The 6,107-nt window shown below is 42.9% G+C and overlaps 1 long non-coding RNA gene across 1 annotated transcript in view; it reads left to right on the plus strand.

The window, feature by feature from the left end:
• Window positions 1-1,796: 1,796 nt before the first annotated feature.
• The window catches only part of LOC141583635 (uncharacterized), a 53,427-nt gene continuing 49,116 nt past the window's right edge, over window positions 1,797-6,107 (plus strand). The window contains exon 1 of the long non-coding RNA XR_012516390.1: window positions 1,797-1,992. This is a non-coding gene — a long non-coding RNA (uncharacterized LOC141583635). The remainder of the gene's footprint in view (window positions 1,993-6,107) is intronic.

Here is a 6,107-nt window from a genome sequence, read left to right on the forward strand (position 1 = left end):
CACAGCTTGGGGGTGTATTTGTATTATTTTCAAAGATACAGCTAAGGGATGTATTTGAATATAACACAGCTAGGGGGTGTATTTGTATTATTTTAGAAGATACAGCTAAGGGATGTATTTGAATATAACACAGCTTGGGGGTGTATTTGTATTATTTTCAAGGATACAGCTCAGTGGTGTATTTGTATTTTTGAAAATAACACAGCTTGGGGGAGTATTTGTATTATTTTCGGAGATACAGCTGAGGGTTGTATTTGTATTTTTGAAAACAACGCAGCTAGGGGGTGTATTTGTATCATTTTCCAAGATACAGCTAAGGGTTTTATTTGTATTTTTGGCAATAACACAGCTTGTGGGTGTATTTGTATTTTTTTCCAAGATGTAGCGAAGGGGTGTATTTGTATTTTTGAAAATAACACAGCTTGGGGTGTATTTGTATTATTTTCCAAGAATGAGCTAAAGGTTGTATTTTTATTTTTGAAAATAACACAGCTTGAGGGTGTATTTGTATTATTTTCCAAGATACAGCTAAGGGTTGTAGCTGTATTTTTGAAAATAACACAGCTTGGGGGTGTATTTGCATTATTTTCCGGGATACAGCTAAGGGTTGTATTTGTATTTTTGAAAATAACACAGCTTGGGGGTGTATTTGTATTATTTTCAAAGATACAGCTAAGGGTTGTATTTGTATTTTTGACAATAACACAGCTTTGTGGTGTATTTGTATTATTTTCAAAGATACAGCCAAGGGATGTATTTGTATATAACACAGCTTGGGGGTGTATTTGTATTATTTTGAAAGATAATGCTAAGGGTTGTATTTGTATTTTTGACAATAACACAGCTTGGGGGTGTATTTGAATTATTTTCCAAGATACAGCTAAGGGTTGTATTTGTATTTTTGAAAATAACCCAGCTTGTGCGTGTATTTGTATTATTTTCCAAGATACAGCTCAGGGTTTTATTTGTATTTTTGATAATAACAGAGCTGTGCGTGTATTTGTATTATTTTTCAAGATACAGCTAAGGGTTTTATTTGTATTTTTGAAATAACGCAGCTTGGGGGTGTATTTTTATTATTTTCCACGATACAGCTAAGGGTTGTAATTGTATTTTTGACAAAAACGCAGCTTGGGAGTGTATTTGTATTATTTTCCAAGATACAGCTAAGGGTTGTATTTGTTTTTTTGAAAATAACACAGCTTGGGGGTGTATTCGTATTATTTTCCAATATACAGCTAAGGTTTGTATTTGTATTTTTGAAAATAAAACAGCTTGGGGTGTATTATTATTATTTTCCAAGATATAGCTAATGGTTGTATTTGTCTTTTTGAAAATAACAGAGTTTGGGGGTGTATTTGTATTATTTCCAAGATACAGCACTTAAAGTGGGGACCGTTTTTGCTGTGTATTTTGAAAAGTTTTGTGCTCTTCAAAGAGAAAGCTACTTTTGCTGTGCCTTTGGGTTCGAGGGGAAATGGGAGTCCTCTTTAGTCAGCAGGGACGACACCTGAGTCCTTTGCAGTCCTCTTGTCTGCCTCTGAGGGTGAAATGAGAGTGGTCCCTGTCATCATGAGCCATGTCTGAAAGAGTTATTCACATTCCCTACGAGAATAGACAGGTGAAATAGCGAAAGGTGTGTCTTCCTTTGGAGCATGGACGGGTTCAGAGCCCATCTCATACCAATAAGTATTTTGCTGAACACGAGCAGTTGTGTGTGCGGCCTGTGTTTGGGTGTTTTTTGTGTCACGTATGTGTGTTTGTGTTTGTGTGTGTGTGTGTCTGTGTGTGTGTGTCTGTATTTCTGTCTCCATTCCTGAGCAGCAAATCTTTTTTCCTCTTTTAGCATGTTACTCAAAACTGTGGATGAAGCCCAGCACTCCTGAAAACACAATCCATGTATGGTTGAAGGAATTTTTCTTGGTGATGAGTGAGAGGTTGGTGACTGAAACCAGCTCATTTCCCATTGACCACTGAGGCCACATCTCTCAGGTGAGAAGCAAAGTGAGAATTTGAACCAGGCACATTCTCCTTAGAGACAATGGGCCTAAGACAGGTCCGATGGAATCTAGTGTCTTTTCATGTTGACATCCATCCCGTCAGCTCTCGTTAAGCCATTGAAGTGTCACATTGGTCCTGGGGGAGGCGGTGCACCCTGTGAAATTACACGTCCGAAGATTTGGATTTGATTTCCAGCCCTCTGCCAGTCAGTCTGCCAGGCACTTTCATGTGACAAGCCTTAGGTGAGTCCCTTTCTGTCTCTGTTTCCTGATTCCTTCACAGGGATTTATGTGGTCCTTAAGGCCCACTGGGAAAAGATCCCTCTGCCAGCTCAGTGCCTGCTTTCTTGGTTTGCCTTGTCAATCTGGACTTGAATACACCTTTGGTTTTGGATTGACTCTATTACCTCTCCTAGAAATTAACACACCAAACTGACAGCTGATTGACATGATGAGAAGCAGTTTTCCAGAATTCAAATTGAACTTAATCCTTTCTTACTAAAAGAATGCTCAACTCAAGGGGACACAGATCACTCGTTTAGACTTCATGTGCTATGGCAGGTAGAGACACCTTTTTGAAAATACACAGCTAAAACTGTCCGTGCTTTGAATGCTAGACAAGTTTTTCAGAATATACAGCTAAAACGGTCTGTTTTTTTTTTTTTTTTTTTTGAGACTGATTCTTGCTCTGTCACCTAGGCTAGAGTGCTGTGGCATGATAGCTCACTGCAACCTCTGCCTCATGGGTTCAAGGGATTCTCCTGCCTCAGCCTACCAAGTATCTGTGATTCCAGGCACCTGCCACCACACCCAGCTAATTTTTGTATTTTTCATAGAGATGGGGTTTCTTTTTTTCTTTTTCTTTGAGGCGGAGTTTCTCTCTTGTTACCCAGGCTTGAGTGCAGTGTCATGATCTCAGCTCACCACAACCTCTGCCTCCTGGGTTCAGGCAATTGTCCTTCCTCTGCCTCCCAAATAGCTGGGATTACAGGCATGCGCCACCATGCTTAGCTAATTTTTTGTATTTTTGGTAGAGACGGGGTTTCACCATGTTGACCAGGATGGCCTCGATCTCTTGACTTTGTGATCCGCCCGCCTCGGCCTCCCAAAATGCTGGGATTACAGGCTTGAGCCACCGTGCCCGGCCCAGAGTTGGGGTTTCACCATATTTGCCTGTCTGGCCTTGAACTGACCTAGTGATCTGCCCACCTTGGCCTCTGATAGTGCAGGGATTGCAGGCATGAGGCACCACGCCTTGTACCTAATTCCTATTCACTGGTCGTGGATGGGAGCTATGGAATCTCTTCCTACAAAACATCCTGGCCGCATCAGAATGTGAGAGTTAAGGTTTCTAAGAGATGGTTCCTCTGTTTGTGCTCCACACCCAAATAATCGATCTTACTTCACTGTCAGACAACTTCCAGGTATTACAGTGGCTGTAGTCTAGCTGGAAAAATGCTGAAGTAGACCCCCGGGACTCTCTTGACTCAGCCACTAACAACTTAGTGTGGCCCTGGGAAACAAAGAAGCTGGAGCAACCACGCCTGCAATCCCAGCACTTTGGGAGGTCGAGGTGGGAGGATTGCTTGAGCCCAGGAGTTTGACAGCAGCCTGGGCAACATAGCAAGACCCCATCTCTACAAAAAAAAAATCAAAAAATTATTGCGGTGTGGTGGTGTCACCCTGTAGTCCCAGCTATTCAGGAGGCTAAAGTGGGAGGATCACTTGAGTCCCAGAGGTCAAGACTGCAGTGAGCCAAGATCATGCCACTGCCCTCAAGCTTGGGCTTCAAAGTGAGACACTGTCTCAGGAGGAAAAAACAAAACCAAACAAAACAAAAAAACTGGAGCTTTTGTTTTCTCATTTGTGAAAGGTGGATGATATTATTTCCTTCATGGAGTTACTGTGAGGATGGAAGTACAATTTTTTTCCCCTTTCCTTTTAGAAATACAATGACATAGGCATAGTGGCCAGGTGAGGTGGCTCATACCTGTAATCCCAGCACTTTGGGAGTCTGAAGCAGGTGGATCACCTGAGGTCAGGAGTTCAAGACCATCCTGGCCACCATGGTGAAACCCTGACTCCACTAAAATTACAAAAATTAGCCTAGCATGGTGGCACGTGCCTACAATCGCAGCTACTCAGGAAGCTGAGGCAGGAGAATGGCTTGAACCTGGGAGGTGGAGGGTGTAGTGAGCAGAGATCATCCCACGGCACTCCAGTCTGGACGACAGAGTGAGACTCCATCTCAAAAAAAAAAAAATGCCAGATGTGGTGGCTCATGCCTGTAAACCCAGCACTTTGGGAGGCAGAGGAAGGTGGATCACCTGACGTCAGGAGTTCAAGACCAGCCTGACCAACATGCAGAAACCCCATCTCTAATAAACATATAAAATTCGCCAAGCATGGTGGCACATGCCTGTAATCCCAACTATTTGGGAGGCTGAGGCAGGAGAATCGCTTGAACCTGGGAAGTGGAGGTTGCAGTGAGCCAAGATTGCACTCCTGCATGGACGAGAAGAAGGAAACTGTGTCTCAAAAACAATAATTAGATAGGCATAGTGCACAAGATAATGTCAGGTGACACGTGCACTACCATGTAGTACCACTGTGAGTCCGGACAGATGACATAGGTCTCCGTGCCTCAGTTTTTCCACCTGTCAAATAGGAACCATATGAGGATGTACTCGTAAGATGATGCTCAAGGCTAAATAATGTAATCCATGAACGTGCCTAGACCAGCACCTCCTGCATTTTAAATACTCTTCCCTTTTGGCTGCTGTTGCTACTATTTTACTAACTGGGTTGATTTCTAGCCTGCAAAAAAAGGATCACAAGTTTGTGAACAAGACCATTATTCCTTACCAAATGATTCATAACCCCAATTTTACTTTTGCTTTTTTTTTTTGTTTGTGTTTTTGGAAACAGAGTCTCACTCCCACTCCCAGGCTCAAGTGATTCTCCTGCTCAGTCTCATGAGTAACTGGGATTAAAGGTACCCACAACTAGGCCCAGCTAATTTTTGTATTTTTAGTACAGATGGGGTTTCACCATGTTGGCCAGGCTGATCTCAAACTCCTGACCTCACGTAATCCATCCACCTCGGCCTCCCAAAGTGCTGGGATTATAGGCGTGTGCCACCCCACCAGCCCATAACCCCAGTTTCTTTTTACCAACTTAGATTATGGAACTTGGCATGATGCCCAGATTCCCATAATGCAAATTGTCCTCCCCAATTATAACTACCAGTTTTTTTTCATCTAAGAAAAACAAAACAAAAATTGAAATGCTGGTCATTTTTGTGGACAAAAAGATAAGTATGGCCAGGGGTTGTGGCTCATGCCTGTAATTCCAGCACTTTGAGAGGCTGAGGCGGGAACATCACTTGAAGCCAGAAGTTCGAGACCAGCCTGACCAACACGGTGAATCCCCCTCTCTACTAAAACTACAAAAATGAGCCAGGTGGGCTGGTGTGTGCCTGCAGTCCCAGCTACTCAGGAGGCTGAGGCAGGAGAATCACTTAACCCAGGAGGCAGAGGTTGCAGTGAGCAGAGATCATGCCACTGCAGTCCAGCTTGGGCAACAAGATCAGAACTCCATCTCAAGAAACAAACAAAAAAAAGTAATGCGACTGCTATTTTCTGGTTATAATCACAGAGTTCATGTAGAAAAGCTAAGCAATATGAAAAAATACAGAGTTAAAGTTTTTAAAAATTACCCAAAATTGGATCAGCAAACTTTTTTTTTTTTCCCTCTTGAGATAGACTAGGTCTTGCTGCTGCCCAAGCTGGTGTACAGTGACACAATCACAGATGACTACAGCCTCGACCTCCTGGACTGGCTCTGTGCTCCTGCCTCCCAAGGAGCTAGGACTACATGTGCATATTCCTATACCCAGCTAATTTTTTTTTTAATTGGTTTTGTAGAGGTGAAGTCTCACTATGTTGCCCAGGCTGGTCTCGAACTCTGGCCTCAAGTAATCCTCCCGCTTCAGCCTTCCAAAGTGCTGGAATTACAAGCATGACCTTATTTGGAGACTGGGTCATTACAGAGGTCATCAAGTTAAAATGGGTCATGAAGGTGGGGCCCTGATGCTATATAACTGTT

The sequence above is a fragment of the Saimiri boliviensis genome, chromosome 2 (assembly GCF_048565385.1).
Source record: "Saimiri boliviensis isolate mSaiBol1 chromosome 2, mSaiBol1.pri, whole genome shotgun sequence".
Lineage (NCBI taxonomy): Eukaryota > Metazoa > Chordata > Mammalia > Primates > Cebidae > Saimiri > Saimiri boliviensis.